General features: G+C 41.2%; 1 protein-coding gene across 2 annotated transcripts in view; it reads left to right on the top strand.

Moving 5' to 3' along the window:
• Positions 1–24,401, top strand: part of chst15 (carbohydrate (N-acetylgalactosamine 4-sulfate 6-O) sulfotransferase 15) — a 274,117-nt gene that overhangs the window by 76,920 nt on the left and 172,796 nt on the right. The window lies entirely within an intron of this gene.

Genomic DNA, 24,401 nt, shown 5'->3' on the forward strand with positions numbered 1-24,401 from the left:
CATTGGAGATTTTAGCAATACTGAATTCAGTGGCAAAGCATAGAAGTCTTGAACAAGACTGAACGCACGTCATATTTGGCCCCTCAGCTTTAAGATGAGGGATCCATTCTAGGGTAGCCGACCCTTTAGACCTGAGGTAGTATAGGTGGGTACCAAGGTTGAGATATAGGTGCCCATCTATCGATCTACAGTACAAAAATTACGATAAAGATATTGGCTCATACCAGTTATGACCTTCTAACTGGTGATGGTGGTGCCACAATGGCTTCCAAGGCAGGCAAGTGCAAATCTATTGCTGTGCCAGTTCTCACTGCGAATGTGAGTGCAGGAAATTATAATAGAAATGGATGTTAGAAGGTAAGTGCAGATGGAAGATTGTTACACAACTAGTATGGGTCAATCCGATAACTTGATGTCAGCACTGAGCTGCCTGTGCTCAGTGAGATAAATATAACCTTTATGAACCCACCAGGGTAATCACGATGCCATGATCCATTACAATAATAAATCCTAGAGTCCTGCCCATTGGCTGGGACTTACATGATGGAATACTAATGATTGGATGGTTCAACTACAGAACCGTCTCCTCCTACGTGTGATTGTGGTCATTTCCATCAGTTTAGTCACGTGTCAAATTTAAATAAAATTTGTCAAACAGCTATAAACATTACCTGACTTACTGAAACTTTCAAAGTCAATGAAATAATTAAACAAAAAACACAGTTGGTCAAACCAGGTAGTTTATATAGCAAAGGTAAAGACACATAACCAATGTTTCAGGCTTGAGCCTTTCATCATGGTTCCATATGAACAAAATGTAGCAGGCACCTGAATAAAATGGTGGGCGGAGGGGAAAGGGGATGAGCCACAGGCCCACAGGAAAGAGGTAATAGGTGGATAAGGGAAGGAGGGCACCACAGCAAATGGGGGTGACGCGCAGGCTGAGTCCAAGTCACTGATTTACAGCCTTTTATTCACAATGGATAAGGACCTCATCCTGCGACGCGACCTGGGCCTTCTGGGGAAGGGTCAAGGTGCTGGAGGCTTTATGCAAGGTCAAAGAGGGAGGGTCCACAGATACAGTCACAGGATGGGGTGGAACCAGATAATCAAGAATACACCAGATCAACAGTTCATCACAGGAGGAGGACTCCGTGAATGGAGCGGAGAACCGGAGAAAAGGATGGGAAAGGGGGGAGTGGGCTAATAGAAACTGGAGAAGTCAATGTTAATGGCATCTGGTTGAAGAGCGCCCAGTCAGAACATTAGGTGTTGCTCCATCAATTTACGGGTAGCCGTGTTTGGTGGTGCATGAGGCCATAGACAGATATGTTGGCTTGGGAGTGGGGTGAAACAGTTAAACTACTCTTCAAAGGAATCTAAAGATAAAAATGTCAAAATTCTCCTTTAAGACACAAAGCCACACTTTAAGACACAAGTCAATCGAATGAATTCTAAAAAGTTTATTATCTAGTGCTTGCCCTTCTCTATCACAACTGTTCTTCTCCATTTAAATCGAAGGGCTTCCTGTTCTTTTGGCATGTGTCTGTGGGCAATTCAAGGACAGAGCAGGGTTAGCATATTTGCAGCGAAGAATGGCTTTCCAATTTTGGCTTTCCATGTTTCTGCAGGCATTCGAAACCTGGCGGCATTTCTGCAGAGAAATGCCAGAATATTTCACCAATCAATATTGCCTCCATGCGATCCTTGTTCTTTTTAACACTCTGCTACTCACGCTTTGATGTTTACCCTAAATTTCATGCCTTGCTTCATTTCAAAGAGAGCTGTAACTATTTGGCAGGGTAATTTGGGTTTTGCTGTGATATGCTACTGCCTCATCCCCACCATATGTAATGAATAAAATACGGCAGAATTAAGTTAACGAGTTGCAGATAATGTTTAACATTTCCAAGCACTTTAATATTCCCTTTTATTTTAGGGATTAAAACTTGCTTGGAATCCAACTCGGTTGCTGTTTATCATTTTTAAACATTTGAAATAATTTTCCAGGCAGTTCCCCACACGCTGATCTTATGAAGGCTGCTTTTTTCAAAATTAGACAAGGAACTACACCAAGCTAACCGTGAATGCTGAATTGTGCTCTCCAAGAGTACATTTATGAAAGGCATTCCTACCCGCCTTGGCCCTACAACACAAGCAGGTGGTGAATGTAAACTCATTCATCTGTTCACTTAGATTAATCATGAAAGATAGAACCTTCATGGTAAGAAGAAATAAAAAAGTTAGAAAGGGACATTTCAAGACCATTTAATGTAACTCGAGTATACTGTTAACCTCTGAAAGAGTAATGGTTCTATCTTTATCCAACTTGAATTAATTTTGTTAGGACCACAATTTGAACAAATGTGAACTGATAGAATCATAGTTCTGAAAAGTGGCAGAGATAATAATGACACACTGTGATTACATTTATGGTACAAAGTTACAGGCCTCTTAGTTCTATTTTAATCATACATTTTGATGTGAGATCTTGAAATGTTTTAAGTGGCACTTTATTTAGTGAGAAACTGGGCATTCAGAGAAAGAGCAAGATTTGTTAAGCAATGATTTGTATGGAATTCATTTTAGCTGAAGTAAATTGGACTCTTTATGCTTAGCTTATTTCCTTGTGTTGTGTGAGACCTTTGGCACTATTCAAAGTAAAGGATATCAATTGGGAAATTAAGAACAATTCAATTCAGCTATCGTATGTCAGGATTTGTCTTCAATATATCAAGCTGAAGAGTTGAGTTTCTCCACTGGTGCATCTTAAATTCCATATTTGAAATGTGCCAGTGGGCAGTTTTACAATTTTTCTTCTAGCTGTCTTTCAAACCTTCTGAGGGGAGTTCATCAGGCCGTGCACAGTTCCATGTGGCAGTTACAAGTCGAGCCCTTTTCTTTGGAAAGCCTGATATAGTCATGGAGCTGTAATTTTCCATTTGGCGCTTATGCCAGGAGTGACAGCTGTGGCAACTCTTGCATTTTTAATTTAAATTGTTTTAAATTTAGAGATATAGCAGGGTAACAGGGTATTCTGACCCATGAGCCCACGCTTCCCAAATACAGCTGTGACCAATCAACGCATCTTTGACTCTTTGATTCTATACACCTTTTGAATATGGGAGGAAACCCATGCACACACACACTCCTTATAGACAGTGCTGGAATTGAACCTGGGTCTCTGGCACTGTAGTAGCATTGTGCTAACCCCTACACTAACTGTTCTGCCCATATGCTAACCGTGCAGCCCTGCGCATTGTGATCAGGCATTGAGTTGTGATGTGTCCCACAGTCTGCTCTGGGGCTCCAGAGTCACATATGTGTGGGAAAGCTTTCAGTTTTCCACTCATTGAGGAACACTAGGTTGAGAGGAGAAATGATTTCTAATTTTAGCATTACATAGGGGACTATAAAATGTAAGCTGTGACAAGCACTCTCAATTTGTCCAGAAAAGCAGGATAAGAAGACATGGCCTTTGACCCAATGCAAATTTATTTCAGCTAAACTGCAGAAGTAATACTCATATAATGTATTAATTCTCATATAATGCTTGGGTAAGAAGCTAGGGTTTTAACTATTTAAAAGTAAAAAATATGTCTCCGCATGCAATGTCCAATGTCTTTTTGGAGTGTGTGCGGGTCCTACCATGGAAAAGTGGGAATTTGCAGTAACATCATCTCGATCAAATTTGCCCATTTGAGGAACTCAATGCTGATGCAGGGTTTCTCAGGTGTCAGAAACCTGAGAGGGAAGTGGCTACTCCTACATCAGTTGTCCCAACTTATCTATCTCCTCAAGCCATCTTCAGCCTATCTTGTCGAGTGTTAGTGGATCTTTTGGGAAGCTTATATCCTGCATCCCACCTTCTTACCTCCTCACCTCAAGTGCAGTCAATGCATCAATCGGCCCACTACATTGGGAACAAACCTAATGCTTCATGCCTGCGGCTGCTTTTAACCGTGGCTGCTGGGTAGGGTATAAATATGACCAGCTACCAAGTAGAATATGATAATATCCCTTGATGTTCCTAGCCTTCCTAGCTTCCCTAGGAAACGGAAACCATCTAGAATTTATAGGAAGGACTTTGGACCTGGGCAGCAATGACTGACATAGGAGCAGGAGAAGGGTATTCAACCCTTGCAGCCTGCTTCACCATTCAATACTAATCATATGAGTTCAGTAGACCACTTGATTCCTTTAACCAATTGAACCACATCCATCTCCCTTTTGAATGAGCCTCAACACCATTTAGTGGTAGGGAGTTCCACAAGTTCTCAACTCTCTGAGTGGAAAGGTGTCTCCTTATCTTAGTCCTAAATGGCCTACCTCTTATCCTTAGACTGTGGAAGCTGTTGAGGAATTTCAGTGGCAGCAGGTGAGTGTGGAGGCCATATGGGATGTTTGCCTTCATCGACCCCATCAAAGCTGTGACATCATGTTATAGCTTTATAAAACATTGGTTAGGCCACACCTGGGGTAATGTGTGCAGTTCTGGTGACAATTCTATGGGAAAGATGCATTTATCTTGAAAAGGGTGCAGAAGAGATTTGCCATCTTATTGCCTGGATTGGTATATTGCATTGAAAAGGAGAGATTGTATAGGCTGAGTTTTGTTTTCCCTGGAGCAGGAGAGATTTAGGGATGATCTGCTGGAGGTATATCAAATTATGAGGGGGCTAGAAAGAAGAGGTGCCGAAGGCAAGAGAGCACAGATTTCAGGCGCAAGATAGCAATGTGGAGCAAATTTGGCTGACAATGGTTGGAGTTTGGAATGTGTTGCCTGAAGAGATTGTGGAGGCAGTTACTCATTTGATATTTATACAAGTCTTTGAAATTCCAAGTAGGTACATCCAGGACTACATAAGAGCTCTGCTATTCTAAGATGACCTTCTCCTTAAATAAGAAAGGTCTATTTTCAATAACTCCCCATATCATATCGCCATACGTACACTTGGCATAATTCTTTCATCCATTGAATGATCACCCTAACAATTCCAATAATTAAACCAATGGAACACGTTCTGTATCCAGTCATTAATGAAGACCATGAAATGTTTAATTATTCTTATTTTTAGTTTAAAAAGTACTTTCAAAATTAATAGAAAAATTTGCATAAAATTAGGTTATTGTAAGCCAGATAATTTCTTACCTGGAGAGCCCCTGCTAAAGAAGTGAATGCCGAGGGGGACAACGTTCAACATGGGCAAGTGGGCTGAAGGGCCTGTTTATGTGCTGACTGATTTTATAACTTCATGGCACTATTAATTCCACTCTGTTGGGGGAGGAGGTCATCATCGATGTCAAATTAATGGATTGGTTTGCTCTCCAACAGCGACTTGTTTATTCATTTAAGACTCTAAATAATGTTGGAACAGAGAACTGCTTTGCAACCAGTATGACTGAACTGGTCCCTATTGCAGGTACATGATCCTTTATCCAGAACCCTTGGGGGACAGTGTGTTCCGAATTTCGGATTTTTCCAGATTTCGGAAAGCCCACCTGAATTGTGCTGCCATATCCACCTCACCTTCTTCTAGTCACCCAGCCGTCTCCCCCAACCGCGGTCCCTTGGCCACCTCCCCCAACCGTCGGCTGCCCGGACATCTCCCCCGACTGCCAGTTCCTCGGCCGTCCGGCAGTCTCCCCCGACTGCGGTCCCTCGGCCGCCCGGCCACCTCCCCTAACTGCCAGTCCCTCGGCTGCCTCCCCTAACTGCTGGTCCGCCGTCCACCTCCCCCAACCACCAGTCCCTCGGCTGCCCGGCAGTCTCCCCCGGCTGCCTCCCCCGACCGTTGGTCCCTCGGCCGCCACCCCCGACCACCGATCCTTCGGCCATCACCCCCGACCGCCGGTCCCCACTTGCCAGATTTTGGAGCTTTACGGATTTTAGATGTCCGGATAAAGGATCGTGTACCTGTAATAAGGAGGCATGTAGAGTTTATGGATTAGTATCTCTTTCTGTTCAAATTGCAAAGTAATTCTTTATGGATTCTTTTTCATCACTCCTTAAACACTTTAGGAAGCCTATGACATTCTAACAGTTCTTTTAATTCCAGTGAGGAAGTGGTGAAGTTGTTTGTCTTGGTATATAATTCATCAGTTGCTTGCTTCATACAAGCATTGAGTTATTGGGAAGAAATTCCAGTTACAAGGAAAACAATCAAAGATGTCCCCTGCTTCCCGAACAGTTCCAATTTGCAAGACTGCTGGAGCAACATTCTTAGGAATCTGTAAAATTTAACAACAATTGTCCAATATAATGAAGAAGCTGAGGACGTCATGTCCACAATACAAAATGGCAAAATGGTAAAATATGCTGGTAAAGACTACACTAAAATGTAGTACAACGTGTTTTTAATTTTTCTCACTGTTTAGCATGCTGTTCCCAAATTTGTGTGGGTTGGATACTATAGATGGCCTGTTGACTAACCTCATGAAATTAACTGAAGGAATTTATTAATGCAAGTGCAACTCTTGCTTGGATTGGTGGAGCTATGAGTTGCCTCACAATGGGACTTCAAAAAATGCAACACAACGACAAATGGGAAATTCAAGTTAAGTTTATTGTCGTCTGATTGCACAAGCACAATCAGATGAAACAGTTTCTCCAGTCCTTGGTATTATGACCATTGCCACCCTTACACTCAGTGCCAAACATGCAGACACTGAACCAGACATAACACAAATACAGACAAACAATACATGTGCAGGACAGGAATTCATCTATACAAATAATTAAATAAATGTTATTTCATGGATATGAGAGTTTCCGATGGTTAATTTGAGCAGTTCAGTATTTTCCCGTGTGAAGAGGCTGTTCCTCAGCCTGGTGGAACTGGCTCTTTTACTCCTGTTTCTCTTCCCCAATGGAGCAGCTGAAAGATGCTGTGTGCGGGTGAAAGGGGCCCTCAATAATTTTGCGTGCCCTCTTCAGACAAAGATCCAGAAGATCACATCGGGGGGAGGGGGAGGGAGTCCAGTGATCAGCAAATTGTACAAGTGTGAGCCACATTCAATGACTTTTTTCTCAGCCTGCAGAATGCCTGAATGAATCCCCCATCAATTTCCAAAAGGATCAAAAGGTATTGCAGGATTCTGGGGAATGTATGAAGCTAAACTGGAAAGCTTTCTGTAAGAGTTATTGCAGACTAGATCGGTCTAAAATTATGATATACTATTTAATGATTCTGTCATTTAGTACTTAAACTGTGGAAAATTGAGTTCCACATTCTTGTATTTTTTTTGTTGTTGCTAAAATTTAGCACATTGTCAATCCTTTTCAAGGAATTCACAACTTGTTTGGAGAGTGTATGCAGGTCATTTCATACAAAGGCTTCATCAGAGAAGTGAAAAGCATGGATAATTTGGATTCATTTTAAGTGAAAAAAATCGGTACTTTGGTTCTCAGCATTTTAAGGATCTGGCAGTGCATTGCTGGCTGCTTTGCCTCAACGTAAAACAAGCAAGAAATATGTGGCAAACTTCTCTCAGCCTGTCTTCTCTGAATCTCTCAAACAGCAATGTTAAAATCCCCCTTCTAACATCCTGACTGAACAAATCTCATTCAGCTTTGGATCCTGATATTGTTATTGGCTGCATGGTACAAACATTAGACTATTAATTCAATGGCACCAACACCTCTGAGAGGGGAGGTGTACCTTGCCCTACGGCTAACAGGAAGATACCTGTAAATTTGTCTCTTGTGTAAATGCCTCTAATGTGTCAGTCCATTCCACTCTTAATTCTTCCCAGTACATCTCATTCCTTTCTTGCAAGCCAGTGTAGATAGGAGTTGGTGACGGGAGAGGGGTAGCATTTATCGAGGTCCTCCACACCATGAAGATAAATATTATGCAGATCACTGAATGGGATATTTTGGGGATACAATTTGCACGGTTATCTACTCAGTTCCTCTTCACTGAAGTCTCAGCCTAATATATGATATATAGCAAAATGTAACTGGCACGGCTGCTTCCAGCAGTCATTAACAGTTTACCTGAGGCCCTATTCCAAAACTTTCCTGTTAAGTGAAAAAAGATACTAAGGAGCTCAAAGCAAGGAATGCTCACAGTGCTACTCAACTTCACGAAACTGCCTATCAGCTCAGAGCCTGGAAGATTTAGGAAGATTTGTTTGGGGAGACTGAATGTGGGAGATCAGCATCAGTACTTGTGGTGTGTATTCCCTTTGACAGCTTTGCTGTGAGCTCAAATTTCTGTATTAGTATCTTCTCATGATTTAAATCCACATGAAATAAAACATGGATTGGAATGTAAACTAATGAGGTGACATTGCCTTGAGCTCCAGAGGAGAACCTCATGCCTCAAGATGCCTGCCTCTCATCAAAGCTTGCCTCACACAATGAGTTGGATTGGGCTCTGCAGATACACAGCAGCATGCAGTGAAAGATCAATATTGCTTAAATTTGTTCATAATGGTTATGTTGAGACATCAATGAACAATCAGCACCAATCCACCTCTCCGTCTCTGTGAACAGAGGACCATTTCAAAATAACTAGTTAAACAAACAAAGAAGCTAGTTTGCATGGATTTTCAATGTGGTTCAAATACTGTTCAAAATTAGATGAAGGAAGATTCTCATTTTCACATACAGGTTAAAGATATTTTACCTGGTGTTCACATCATGAGTGATTTAAGGAATGGGTTTGATGGTAGATGGGACTTTGGCGTGTGGGAGTATATTTTCCAGATATTTATCCTTCGATAATTTGTGCCTTTTGCTGCAACCAGTTTTCCTCATCATCTCATTTACTGGCCCCCTTCTTTGCCTGCCACTTTTTCCCCTTTGGTGGCTGCAGGACATGGCTCATCCAACCTGCACTATTGTCCATCTTACAAAGAGTAGTGCAAGTCCAGAGACCTCACTATACAGCAAGTTCATCCTGATACAAAACATAGCTGGTTCTCAGTGGGTAAAATGTAGGCCAAGGTAGAGTAATGGGTAAATAGGTATGTCCAGGAAATGTAGCCAGGCAAATAAATTGGACTGTTCTCTCTGCCTGATCGGGAGGCTGCATTGAGAAGATGTACTATTGCACCCTTGTGTAGAAGCCAACATTTATTGGCTTGATGGGTGGCATTATGACTAATGCTGATTATACAGTATCAAACACTAGATTGGGGTGGAATGAGATCATGCATAGAATTTGAGAGCCACCATGATTTTATCAGAAATGTTTGTGCCTTGAAGTTTGTTTGTAATTCCTGTGAAATGGAAATTTAGTGATACCTACTTGATGAAGAGGATTTTTGCCACCCACTGCTCTCGTCACATTGAATCACGCAGCTCTTGTCACATTGCAAATCACTCACGGCCTGTAAAACCTTCTTTGCTCTGCCCTTACAGGCAAGATTCTGTGCTGGCAGCCTTATTGTTAACTTCAACAACTTTCCTACCGTTTTCTGTAGCATAGGCAGCGAAGAGGCAGGTTGCAACTGCAGCCAAGAGTCAGTACTCCAGCTGCCACTTAGTTTGAAAGATTTTTCCAAAGTCGGCCAAAGTGTAGCTCCACAAATATGTCAAGCAGGCAAAAATGACTATCCAGCGACTTCCGTGGTGTGAGTGGAGATTCCTATATATAGCTCTGTTTCAACTTGCTGTTTAAATTTTCTTTCCATGTTTTTCTGGGTAGGCTTGAAAGGCATCAGATACCAAACAGAAACCAATCTGCACATGGAATTCAGCCTGGCCCATACCCAAATCGGCTAGTGAAAACCTACATGTTCCACTTCAGACAGTGAAGAAATCCAAGTGTAAAACCTCTCCTCCAACCTCTGCAGGAATACTTGAAGATGGTGAAAGAAAAGGGGGGGATTTGTTTCAAATTTCTAAAGCAAAGAACCAACGCTGACATTTGCCTTTTTTACTTGCTCAGGGGATGTGGGCTTCGTAGTCTGAATTGCCCATTCATAACTGCCCTTGAGAAGATGGTGGTAAACTGCCTTCTTGAATTGCTGCGGTTCTTGAAGTGTGGGTGAACCCACAATGCTGTTAGGGAGGGAGTTCAAAGATTTTCATCTACCCATGGTGATGTCTGGTCAATTTATTTCAAGCTGGGATGGAGTGTGGCTTGGAGGGCAAACTCTAGATTGGGGTCGGCAACCTTTTTTTTCAAACTCACATTCCCTATGTGCACTCTGTGATTAGTAAGGGATTGGTTAAGGTGGAATGTGAGTGGAAAGAAAAAGATTTGAAAACTGCTGTTTTAATTGTACCTAATTGACTTGTTATGTGCATGGTTTCATAACTCCAAAGGAAATGGGCCAAGGACAATTTTTCTCAAGCAAAACATTTCAGGAATAATTGGGCCTAGAGCAATGGTTCTCCACCTTCCCTTCCCACTCACATACCACCTTAAGCAATCCCTTATTAATCACAGAGCACTTATGGCATAAGGAATACTTAAGGTGTAATAGTTCTGGTGTGTTGCTGCAGTGTTTCAAGCAGATTGGTACAAACTGCAGTGAGTGTGCATTAGGGGTGGAGGGTGTGAGAGGTTATAGATGGGTGCCAATCAAGCAGGCTGCTATATTCTGAATAGGGACAAGCTCCTTTAATATTATTGAAGATGCACTCGTCCAGGTAAGGAAAGACCCTGCAGAGGATAGTGAAGTCAGCAGAAAAGATCATCCTACCTACAATGAAGGACACCTACCAATTCGATGCATTGTGAAGGACTCCACACATCCCTCTGCCATCTGGTAGGAAGTACCATAGCACTCAGGTTGATACGTCCAGGTTGGGCAATAGTTTTTTTTCCCCCCAAGCCATCAGGCTCCTGAATTCCCAGAACTTATGTGGATAGTGGACTTTTACATCTTAATATTTTAATAATTCTAATGTGTTTAACTTTTATTCTAACTTATATTTATGTGAATATGTTCCGTGGTCCTGGAGAAACGCTCTCTCATCTTTACTTGCAAGCATGGTATAAATGATAAATAAAGGTGACTTGACTTGAGAGAGTATTCGCTCATACTCTTGACTTGAGCCTCAGAAATTATAGAAGGTTTGGGATGTTAGGAGGCAAGTTACTTATTCCAGCATTCTTTGTGCATATGGACACTCCTGTTCAGTTTCTGGTGAATGGTAACCTCAGTGGGGGATTCAGTGTCCAATAACACCATTGTATGTCAAGAGGTAATAGCTTAATTTTCTGCTGCCAGATTTCATTATTGCCTGATAATTGATAATTGGCTTCAATCTGCCCAGGCCTGGATATTTTCTTAGTCTTGCTGTATTTGCTTATCTAAGTCACTAATACTGCCAAACGTTATGCAATCACAGTCTTGTGCAATTGTGCTGCTCAGAGATACCATTTCATGCATGAAGGACAGAGGGTGGATACCTGCCTGCTGAGCTTGGATCAGGAGAAGGCTTTCGACTGGATATTGCACACCTACATGATGGATGTGCTCTCCAAAAATCTGAAATTGGATTAAAATGCTCCAAACAGACTTCTGTAGCGCAGTCCAAATCAATAGGAGGGAAAAAGATAGCTTCCCCATCAGGTCTGGAGTCAGGCATGGTTGCCTGCTCTCCAGTCTCTTTGTACGTTGCTTAGACCCCTTTGCTGAATTCATTAGGAAAGACGAGGTCATAGGAGGAGTGAAATTGCCAGACAGTGGAGGCACTCAGGTTAAAGCCTCCCTGTACATGGATAACGTCACTGTCTTATGACCAGACACATGATTGGTCTGCAGACTGATCAGCTTGTGTGAGTCTGCAATGGAGTGTAAAGGTAAACCAGAAAAAAGAGCGAGGCACTGCTCTTCGGTAACTAGTCTGACGGGTCCACCATCCCCTTCACAGTCAGATCTGAATCTCTGAAGGAGTTCGGGATCTGGTTTGGAGGGGCCAAAGCGTGCAGTAAAAATTGGTTGGAGCAGACCGCAAAGATCACCCAGAAATTTGCCCTGTGGGCATGGCACTCCCTCTCAATGTCAGGGAAGAATCTGGTTATCAGGTGCGAGGAGCACTCAGTACTGCTGTGTCCCATCCTCCATTCCTCTCCTTGGCAGTCACCAGAGCAGTCTTCCAATTCATATGGGGATGTAAGATAAAAAAGAGGACAAGGGCAAACTCAACATGGCCCTCATCCTGATGACCACCTTTGTGTGCATAGTCTTAAGTAATCTTATTCTTTTGTATGAGGAGCTTTTCATTCATTATCATGCCAGCAATGTACCATCTTTTTCAATGAGCTGGAGGGAGCAGAGAAGACTTATCACTCACAAAAGATGAGAACATTTAGCTAGCTCTGATGCTAGCTGAGATCCTTCATAGAGTCCATGGCACTAATGAGTGTGGATGGAAGTACGAGTAGCTGGCTATTTTGACATATAGATGTAAGGGGCATCCTGGCACCCTTAGATATCAAAACCATGAACTGAAGCAAATAACAGAGACTCCACATGCTGGAAAACTGCAGCAACACACCAAATGCTGGAGGAACTCAATGGGTCAGGTAGCATGCATGGAAGGCAGTAGACAGTTGACATTTTGGGCTGAAACCTTTCATCAGGACTGGACTTCATCAGGTGCTGGTTTTCGGGCTTCTGTCCAAAGATAGCAGTGAGAAGAAGTTGTGATCAGGGTGATGGGGGTCCTTTATGATGTTGGCTCTTCTTGAGGCAGCTGCTCGTATAAATGTCTGGAATGAATGGGAGGTCAGAGCCTGTGATGGACTTTTGCTACCTGCTGCATTCCTGGGCACTGTACTGCGATGCAACCAGTCAGAATACTTTCCTCAGTACACCTGTAGATAGAGAATCTGACAAATATATCCTTTGAATTCCGGTCAATCCATTTAATACCTTCTCAAACAATTCTTTATCCTTTGTGTATCATAACAGACAGACAATGTACAATTATCCATGAAGTATAAGATGGCTTCAGTACAGATTTGATGCAATTTCATTACTTTTCAATTCAATCTGCTTAGAAATGCACCTGGTTTTTCTTTGTTATGGGCTTATGAATCTGCAAGTGAATGGCACTCACTAACCTTGCTGAGCTAAGAGATATTTTTTGCTTGTTAATATTATGGTTTGTGGGAATCTCTGTTACAGCCAGCAGTTATTGCCCAAAGGCTTGTGATTGGTGTTGAATGTGAATTGTTTCTCCACTGTCCCTGTTCATTTAGACTCTACCGCCTGTTCTAGCAGCACTAATTTAAATTTTAAATTTAGACCTACAGCGCAGTAAAATACCCTTTCACCCCACGAGCTTGTGCTGCCCAATGACACCCAATTGACGCAACCCTGCTACGTTTTGAATGGTGGGAGGAAACCCAGAGAGAACTTAAGCAGTCTCGAGGAGAATGTACAAACTCCTTACAGATAGCACTGGATTCTAACCCCGATCTCTGGCACTGTAATGGCGTTGTGCGAACTGCAACGCTAACTGTGCTGCCCCCAAAAGAAACTTAGTCTCACTGTCCAGATCAGGTTGCACTGCAGCATCTATTCATGGGGACGATCTGACAACTGATATGCATGAGGGCTTTTACCTGATCCGTTTCTGATTTGGGCCACTTTACCCCTCTTTACACAGCCTGGTGATGCCAGTTTTCCCCAGAGGTATAGCTCAAATACAATCAGTTATATTTAAAATTTTACTAAAATGGGATGTGTGGTTTTCATCAAAACTTTTCCCAAGCTAGTTAAGTACCTGATACTATGCAGAAGCAGTCCTTAAAGGCAAGCTTCCCTACACTTGCAGAAAGCACCAACAATCATTGTGCCAGGGTTAAGACAAGAGCTGCAGGTGAGGAGGAAACAGCTCCCACATTTACGCAAACGGATGCTGAAGTCCTGGTGTACACGTTTCATTGTCGGGAGAAAACCTTGAGCACTAGGGAGTTGGTGAATAGATATGGTCAGAAGACCTGCTACATCTTAATAAAAACCTGTCAGGAGATGGCTAATGCAGTCTCCAAGAGGTGTGAGATTTTCTACACCATGTACAAACACAGAAAGAAATTTTATGTCCTCCCTATATACGTCATTAAGGGGGTGGGGGAAATAAGGTCAGAGAATTTAAGTAAGGTACCACGTATCAGAGAACACAGAAATGCTGTAGCAAGTCGTTAAGTAATTGGAACTAGAATAATTTATTTTTGTGCAGGTGCAAAGCAAGATGTGAGATTTTTAACGTGTCTTTTGGGCCTCCTCACATCATTATTTGTAGGTTATATTGCTGGTAATGATTCGCCAAGGCAAATAGCGCCTTTGGAAGACTACACAAAAGAGTCTGGAAAAACAACCAACTGAAAAACCTCACAAAGATAAGCGTATACAGAGCCGTTGTCATACCCACACTCCTGTTCGGCTCCGAATCATGGGTCCTCTACCGGCACCACCTACGGCTCCTAGAACGCTTCCACCAGCGTTGTCTCCGCTCCATCCTCAACATCCATTGGAGCGCTTACATCCCTAACGTCGAAGTACTCGAGATGGCAGAGGTCGACAGCATCGAGTCCACGCTGCTGAAGATCCAGCTGCGCTGGATGGGTCACGTCTCCAGAATGGAGGACCATCGCCTTCCCAAGATCGTGTTATATGGCGAGCTCTCCACTGGCCACCGTGACAGAGGTGCACCAAAGAAAAGGTACAAGGACTGCCTAAAGAAATCTCTTGGTGCCTGCCACATTGACCACCGCCAGTGGGCTGATAACGCCTCAAACCGTGCATCCTGGCGCCTCACAGTTTGGCGGGCAGCAACCTCCTTTGAAGAAGACCGCAGAGCCCACCTCACTGACAAAAGGCAAAGGAGGAAAAACCCAACACCCAACCCCAACCAACCAATTTTCCCCTGCAACCGCTGCAATCGTGTCTGCCTGTCCCGCATCGGACTTGTCAGCCACAAACGAGCCTGCAGCTGACGTGGACTTTTTACCCCCTCCATAAATCTTCGTCCGCGAAGCCAAGCCAAAGAAAGAGAAAGAAATGATTGTAATGTAGAGTGGATTACTAAGCTAATATTGTAGGCTAGATTTTGTAGGCACCTAGAGAGAAGCACATATTACCATGGAGTCCCTTATAGCCCGGGTGAAAAATACTTAACAATTCTGCAGAGCTAAAAGATACTTTTATTTATTCATTCTACAGGAAATAGGCATCTCAGTCAAGGCCAGCAGTTGTTGCATAAAGGCCAGTGATTACTATTGACTTTGTTATAAAGGAGCAATGTCTAAGCTGGGAAGAGCTGAAGTTAAACAAGGAGTCTGTAGATCCTGGGACCTGAGTAGAATACACAAAACTGCTGCATGAACTCAGCAGCTCACACAGCATCAATGGAAAGCAGTTGGCGGTCAAGGTACCATTACCTGAAGTACAGCTCAGGCCCAAAACTTCAACTGCCTATTGCTTTCCATGGATGTCGCGTGAGCTGCTGAGTTCATCCAGCACTTTTGTGTATCGTACTGGAGAGAGTTCTGCAGCTAGCCAATAAAAGGCGGAAGAAAACAGCCTCCATCAGACCCAACAGGTGGTGAGGAGAGAGACGGAAACAGCTACTGCTGCTGGTGTCTGGCAATGGCTCACATTCACCCTGCGAGCCAGGGTGCAGCCCTGAGCCCTTATCTGGGAGCTGCGTCTGGATCACTCAACCCCACTCAACACCAGCACTCACGGGCAGCTCTTCACACCGAGCTGAGGAGGAGAAGTCCCTGCTGGATCTCTGCACCGCAATGGTGTCAGCAACTCAATGTATAGCACTTCATTGACTACTTTCAACACTGATCCTGGGATGTTTCTAGAGTACTAAGTGAAGTACTGGTTGCAAATTCCTGCCATTAATAAACCATCATTATTTCTTTTCTGCAATTTTGTGTCAGCAATTCTGCCATGAATTATTCTTTGAAATTCATCCTACAATTTAAAAAAAAAATTTAAGGATACAGTACAGTAACAAAACGACTGGACTATGAGCTCATGCTGTCCAAATATACCCATGTGACCAGTGAATTTACCAACCCCATACGTCTTTAGGTTAAGACTTTCACCCATCAGAGTCCAATTTGCTGGTACCAATGAAGACATTGTTATACACACATATCACACACATCCCCAGCTTATTTAACATGTGCAGCCTCAATAAAAAAAAGCTCGAAAAGATTTTCTCTTCTTTATATCTGATTCGCTCATCAATTTTCTCTCTCCTTTCAATTTTAACTGTCAAATCTTAAGGTGTAACAGAATTATAGGCATAGAAAGTTAGAGACATAATTCACCGGGAGTTTCACTTGTCTTCTGATAATGTTACCAAGGGAATCCCCACCCCATACATCCTTTGAATGTCAGTCAGGATGCATGTACAAGGGTTTTGCTTATGGTCTGCTTTGAACTAATTTTAGAGGCACGGTGAGTGTTTTTTGTTCTTGGCCATAGAAATTGATTCTATTCCAAGTTAGCTGTCAAATAAGTTACATTACATGAACTTTGCTGTGGGATTACATTGTTTATCTTAAATGCATGCTGGATTAGTATTTTCAATAGCTTTTCGAGATACTTCCAGCTTTACTGGTAATGTTAAAGATCAGTTCACAGTCTGATCAACAAATTAAACAAGAGACAAATTCCACGATTTGATTGATGCTAGGAGTATTTGTTCTTCCTTAAATCATCTGGAGGGCATAAATATATATATATATATATATATATGCCTTGGCTTGTCAAGGTGACACCAAAGGCTTCGGGTTTGTAAAACAGCTGACATTTGTTCAGGTGAAGTAGAGTTGAGATATATTTTCAAGTTCATGACAACTAAATTGTTCTTGGACTGACCTGATGTTTACATGCAGAGCTGACTTATAAATCTGAAAATCATGTGTCTTTATTTTGGAAGTCTTCTGAATTAACCCACAAAAATAGCTAGAATTTTTTTTATAAAGACCACTGTTTAATTTGGATAAAATCTGTTAAATTTCAGACAAGATTAGGAAACTATTTCTCTTCTCAAAGATTATGTTCATCCCTATTGCTTTGGCTTAATTTAATTCTCCTATATCTCATTGGTATAAGAATTTCTGTTTGCAAATAATCATTAAGGGGTCTTATGCAGAATGTTCCAATGAACCATGTTTATTTTCTCAGTGCATTTATAAATAGGACCTTGAATCGTTAACACAAGGAACTTCATTGTCCTTCTCTGCAGCCAACATCCTCATATTAATATTCATTCCAGTGCATTGCACAACATTTACTGAGGATTAACTCTGTTTTTCTTCCATTAAATACCTCATTCAATGTGAATAGTGAGGGTATTGCCAATTAGGCATGCCGCAACAATTCGGTATTCAGTCTCAACATAAAGATGTCAGAGCAGAATAAATCCATGCTTTTCTGGCAGAGCTAAACACATTCAATAGACTTTTGTTCCTTTCTCCAATGTAGAGGTAATCAAAGAATAGTTTAAATTCATAAATATCATAAATGATTTATAAATTCCACTGATCTTAAACATCATGCCATGGAAGGAGGCCATTCAACTCATACTGCTTATTCTGTCCCATTCCCCAGCCTTTTCCTTATAGCCATGTAGATTGTTTCCCTTCAATTCCCCTTTGGAAGCACTGATTGATTCTTTTTCCACCAAACTTACTAGCACTGGATAGGAGTTCCTCTCCACTGTCTGCAAAATGAAGTTTTCCCTCACATTCCTCTTTTATCACATCTCCTCAGATCTTCCTGCCAGCGGGAACAATTGTTCATTATTTACCTCATGGAGAACTGTCGTGATCAGATGTAAATGGAGTTGCGGACTCTCCTCTCGTGCGAATGTTTGCATTTGCCCTGTGTAATTCCAGTGCCAGCTGTATTCACCCAGATCAGAATACTATGCAAAAACAGTCTGTTTCTCAATAATGGTTGCAGGATCATTTTCATCTACTTTAAACTAAAGAACATTAACTTATCCAATACATAGACCAGCTGGAGAAATCCAACAGCTCACACAACATCCATACGATGTAAAGGGTAACCAATGTGTTGGGCCTGGGCTCTTTGTCAGTTATGGAGGAACCTGAATAAAAAGATAGGGGGAGGGGGCAAGGGGAAGGAGGAACTGGAAAAAGGGAAAGGGTGAGGAGTACAGGCCACAGATAAAAGGTGGGAGGGTAGGAGAAAAATGCTGTGAAGTGATAGGAGGAGAGGGTTGAGAGTAGCTCTCTGAAGGGAGAAGGAAGGGAAGGGAGTGTATTGCACATTTGTGTTTTGCACTGCACTCAATCCCAGCTTCTGAAGACTTTATTGTTTAACTCAGACATCAAAATATAGTATACCCTCTCTTAAATGTTACAGACAGACATCGGCAGAACTGTGGCCAGATAAGGAGACAGAAGGAACACAAAGAGGATGCAGTACACCCTGGTGATGGTGCTGCGAAGTAACAACTCAAATCACATAGGGTCATCCTTATTGTGACACAGGCAACCAGCATTATGGGAGTTGTGGCAGGCATGCATTGCAAACCTTGACAGAGCATGGCACAGAAACTCTTCCTGCACCTACCAATCAGATCAGAACTGTGTGGAGTTCGCTGGAGGGAATGTCTGCTAGACTGTACAGGACAGAGGAGGAATAAACCATGAGCAAGGGTGGGGTACTAAAATTGGGCGGTTAGGAGGTAATGTGGTGAAATGGATTACACTATTGTACACAAGATCCAGGATTCTGGCAAGATGAGGAACACACCTGGAAGTGACCTATCCTAGACACAAACTATCTCCTCTCCTGTCAGAAAGGTGCAACAATGACTTCACTTCATTTTTTTGAATATTTTTTTTTTGATTTTTTGTTCAAAAATATACATAATAAAATCTTCAATAACACAATATATTAAACTTTTCTTACAAACAACAACAAAAACAAAACATTCCCTTCCTCCCTCCTTAAATATGAACAGATTCGCACACTGTCAAAGCTTACATATTTTTAAAATATATACTATGCAGTTGGGGAAATCACTTTTGGGTATATTCCTTTCTGGGCCCTTGTATGGTCCAGATATGACTGTCAGATCTTTACAAAAGTGTCATATTTATTCTTTAAGTTATATGTGATTTTTTTTCCCATAGCTATATGGCTGTTCATTTTGACACTCCCTTCATTCTATAAGCAGAGGGGAGATGGACTTCCAAATGATTACGATACATTTTTTTTGCTACCACCAGTGCTATTTTTATAAATGAGAGTTGATATTTAGTCAATTTGTTGCTTACTTCGATAAAATTGCCTGGAAGATATAGCTCTCAGTCATCTGCGAAGGCCACTCCTGTTATCCTGATGAATTATTCTGCAATATCTTGCCAAAATGGCCTCACTTTTACGCACAGCCACGTAGCATGTAGAAAAGTTCCTATTTCAGTCCCACATCTGAAACACATCTCTGAAATTTCTGCTTTTGATCTATGTAACTTCTGTGGAATAAGATATAATTGGTGCAGAAAATTAAACTGAACTAGTCCATAGCTTACATTTATTATTGATGTCATATTGTCTGTACACCAATCTGACCAGCTTCTTTCTGAGATTACTGCACCCAACTCTGACTCCCATCTTTCCCTTGACCTCTGTAAACCTGGTATTGCACTTTCACATTTGAGAGCATAAGACATTTTTAAAATAAATTTGAGTGTATTCCCCATCCATACAGTTCGTTCCATTTCACTAGCTTCAGGTGGGGTCAACATTGGCCCCCATCTTTCTCTTCGGAATGATCTTAGCTGAAGAAAGCAATAGAAGGTCCCATTAGCCACTCCATATTTATGTTTTATTTGTCGAAGGACAGAAGAGCTCCTTCAGTGTAACAGTCTTTATCTTATTCCTTTGTCATACCACAAATTTAATATCGTTTTGCCTATGTTTATAGGCAATAACACATTTTTGTACAGTGAAGCTTTTATTGATATCCCTACTTTTTTCCTATACATTCATTAATTTCCTGCCACATTCTGATCATATGTATTAATTAAGGATTATCTGTCTTTTTTTTAGTGATTTCACTCTCCATTTATAGATAAAATCCTTTGCTTCCCCCTCCCCCATTGAGAACATTCCAATTTGAATCCAAGGGGGGGGGTGGGGGGAGCTGTTTTCCACAAAGAAGGCTGCAAGAAATCTAGCCTGTGCAGCTAGGTAGTATTTTTTTAAATCCAGAAATTTAAGTCCTCCTAGCCTGTAGTCCTATGTCAGTTTTTCCAAAGAAATTCTTGATACCTTGTTATTCCATAGGAACTGTCTAATGTGATTACTTATTTAATAGTTTAAAGAATTTTTTAGGAAATGGAATAGGCAACAATTGAAAAAGATATTGTAGTCTTGGCATTACTTTCATTTCATGCAATTAACCCTCCCCACTAGAGTAATCAGTAAATCTCTCCCCTTTTGCAGGTCTTTTTTCTATCTTCCGCAAAAGAGGAACATAATTTAGTTTATACAGAATCTGTAGATTATTGTCAGTTGCTATTTCAAGATATTTTATTCCATCTGTCTTCCATTTAAATTTACTTTCTTTCTTTTATATAATTTTTTATTTTTTTTATTTTTCACACTGTGAACCATATCAACCAAAATATCTACAAAGGTTTCTCATTAAATTTACACAGTGACATTTTCTCCCATTTTCCCCCTTTCCCTCCCTTCCCTCTTCCCACCCCCCTCCAAAACCCATAAATATTCAACATATACAATACAATAAAACCATAGAACAATATCTTCACACAAAGGAAAATAAACAAGAAAAATGCGCATCTATTTGTTACACACTGAATCTAGTCGTTTTGTCTTCTTATCATTTTCATTTATGGTGGAGGTCGTAGGCAAGCTCTCTCTGTTATGTTCCATGTATGGTTTCCAAATTTGGTCAAACAATGTGACTTTATTTTTTAAATTATATGTTATTTTTTCCAATGGAATACATTTATTCATTTCCATTAAACACAAGGTTACGCATGATACAGTATAATTGGTTACACAGGGTATATATCACTCCTCAAAAATTAAAAGAATGGGATTCAACATTATCGGATAGATGTTTTCACTGTAAGAAGGAAATGGGAACAACAGTACATGCAATTTGGGCATGTACGAAAGTGAATACATTTTGGGAAGAACTAAATCAGATATTAAATAAAATCGCAAAAAATAACATACCAAAAAATCCAGAGATCTAGAGTATTCTCATGCTCGCTTCCATTTTCCAATTTGACATTATACATTTTTTTGCTACTGCTAGAGCTATCATAATGAATTTTTTTTGTGCTCTATCCAATTTGCGGCCTAATTCTTTACTTCTTATGTTACTTAAAAGAAAGATCTCTGGATTTTTTGGTATGTTATTTTTTGTGATTTTATTTAATATCTGATTTCGTTCTTCCCAAAATGTATTCACATTTTGAGCCAGATACTCTTCCATTTTTTTTTTAATGTTCCTTGTAATTTTTCCAAAGATTTAACTGGGATGGATAGGTACAATTGCACATCATCGGCAAATAGACTAATTTTGTATTCTTCTTGTCCAACTTTGAAGCCCTTTATATCTGGATCCCCTCTTATAATCTCCACCAGCAGTTCAGTCACTAAAATAAAAAGTGCTGGGGACTGGGGAATCCCTGTCTACTAGATCTACTCAAGGGGAACACCACTGACACCTGGCTATTAGTTATCATTTTAGCTTGTGGTTTATGGTATTGTTTTATCCAATTTATAAAACTGCCTATGCCAATTTTTTCCAGTCTTTTAGATAGAAAGGACCATTCCAAACGGTCAAATGCTTTTTCTGTGTCCAGGAAGACTGTAATACTGGGATTCCATTCAAATTTTGCTGTATGTATTATATTAAACAACCTTCCTAGACTATTTGAGGATGTCTTCCTTAACAAATCCTAGCTGGTCTGCATGTATCAGTTTTTGTAAACATTATCCTAATCTATTAGCCAACACTTTTGCAGTATTCAGCATTTAACAGCAAAATTGGTCTATATGACAACATTTTTAATGGATCCCTATATTTTTTGGTATTGCTGCAATAATAGCATTTGAGAATGATTCTGGAAGGGTCTATGTCTCTAGTGCTTGATGTCGAACATCCATTAACAGGGGCATTAGTAATTATTAAAATTATTGCTGCTATTAACTTTTTTATTCTATGGAACTACGGCTGTTTGCTAACCAGCCTTGTGTAGCAAAAGTCCTAAAATTTGGACTGCTTGGGGATTGGATCGATCTGGATTTTCAGATATTCTGGATTTCCGGGCAGTACATTTATGGCACTTACACAATGCATGCATGCACACAAAGCACACCCACATGCACACAATACATGTATGCACACAATCCAGATTCTCGGATGGTTCACATTTCTGGCATCTGGATTTTTTAACATTTACTGTATGTTGAACTTGTGAAAATCTTTATAGACAATATTTATTTCTTTCCCTTTATAAACCATCCTGATTACCTATCCAAAGATTCAGTCGGGTTTTCCGGATGTGATTTATCTTTAACGAATCCTCTATATTCACCTTGACTTTTCTGAATGTTCAGTACTTTTCACCCTACATTTTTACTCTGAGATTACCTGCCCCTATCCCCCTCCCTCCTCACCACCACCTCCCCCACACCAACCCGAACAAGATTAAGCTGTTTGGCCAGTAGTTGCCTGGAGTGTCTTAACACCCCTTTTTGAACAAGACTGACAACTTAGATCGCTGGGTTCCTGTGTAACTGGTGAATCCTCAGTAATCCTGCCAAACTCCCATTGCCTGTACAGTCTGGCAGACATTCCCTCCAGTGAACTCCACAAGACTCTGATCTGATTGGTGTGTGTGGGAAGTCACGCAGCCAAAACTAGTAATACCAGCCTAAATTAATACCCATCTAAAGCCACATTTTTCAACTTCAAAAAAACCTCTGTTCCTTCATATTCTTCCAAGGCAACAACATTAAGAATCAATTGTACCTGACAAATTCAAAGCCCATAATTGAGTGAGAAGGTAGAAATTATCATTGCAAATCATCAATTATATCTGTCTACCTGCCGCCTCTCTATCTTCCTGACAACTATCATACGTTATGAACAGTAGAGTGATAATGGTGAAATCTTCAAGTGCACTTTGTAATTTTAAGTAGAAACATTTTAACAAGGGGCAGCATGGTTAGTGTAGCGGTTACAGTGCCAGTGACCCAAGTTCAAATCTGTAAGGAGTTTGTTCGTTCTCCACGTGTTTGTGTGGAGTTTCCTCCGGGGGCTCAGGTTTCCTCCCATCTTTCAAAATATAACCCTCCCTATGTTAATTGGGATATTTGGGTGGCATGGGCTGCAAAGGCCTGACACTGTGCCTAAATTAATAAGTAAATCAACAGTAAGTGTTGTGCCAGGGTGCTCATGTATCTCCCACTGCTCATTTCAGCTTGTTATACAAGCCTTGGTTTTGCAATGTGCACAGGAATTCAATTTGAAAGGAACTGGAGCTCCTGTGACTTTTTTTAACATTTGAATTATTATGGGATATTTTTATTCTTATTATTGTTTCCCAGACATTACTCTCAATTCAAGGGCAAAGAGGGAGGATGGCCTTGCTAGAAATGACTAGATCCCCCCACCCCCCACCCCCCAACCCCACACCAACCATCACCAACAAGAACGAAGCATTGGAAAACAAAAGTGAAAGATGAAACTTAAAGGCAATTTCCCCCAGACTTCCACTACATCATCCCAGCCAAGCCCTGAACACAAGACTGAATCAAAGACCCTGTTTCCTGCCAGGTTTCCATACATCCGGGCATCACTTGCTACAGAGTGGCCCAGGCGAATTGAAAAGCCTCAGAACATCCTGGATTTCTGGCCAGTGGAAGTCACCATTTGACGCTGACTGGCAGATTCAGAGCTTCCATAGGCTTGTCAAAAGCCACGCATTACCAGTGAGCATGCATTCTGAAAGTTGCCAATTAACCAAGCAATGAGTGACTTCTTTGGTCATCTTCCAATATGAAAAAATGTAAATGCCTGTAGTTCCAGCAGTAATCAGTGATTAGTGGATCAGACATTCTGCTCCCTCCTTCCCGATTTCCCTCAATAATCTTCCATGTATTCCATCTGAGCAAATCCCTTTTCCCAAATGCAAAAAGCCTCACCTACCCATCTTGACATCAATTTTTATTGCTCTCATTAGCCTCACTTTCACTGAGCTTTTGCCTTTAGGAGTGACTAATATATATTTATATTGGTCATTCTTCGGTTCAAAGAAGACGCATTGTTGTGCAGTTCATTTGTGAACACGAAAGTGACTTTGTAGTCCCAGTCTGGAAGCACGAAGTCTAGCACTAGTGACTGATACCCATCATTCAATGTGTTTCTCTATGCACACTTACTC

The sequence above is a fragment of the Narcine bancroftii genome, chromosome 10, assembly GCF_036971445.1.
Source record: "Narcine bancroftii isolate sNarBan1 chromosome 10, sNarBan1.hap1, whole genome shotgun sequence".
In the NCBI taxonomy this organism is placed as follows: Eukaryota; Metazoa; Chordata; class Chondrichthyes; order Torpediniformes; family Narcinidae; genus Narcine; species Narcine bancroftii.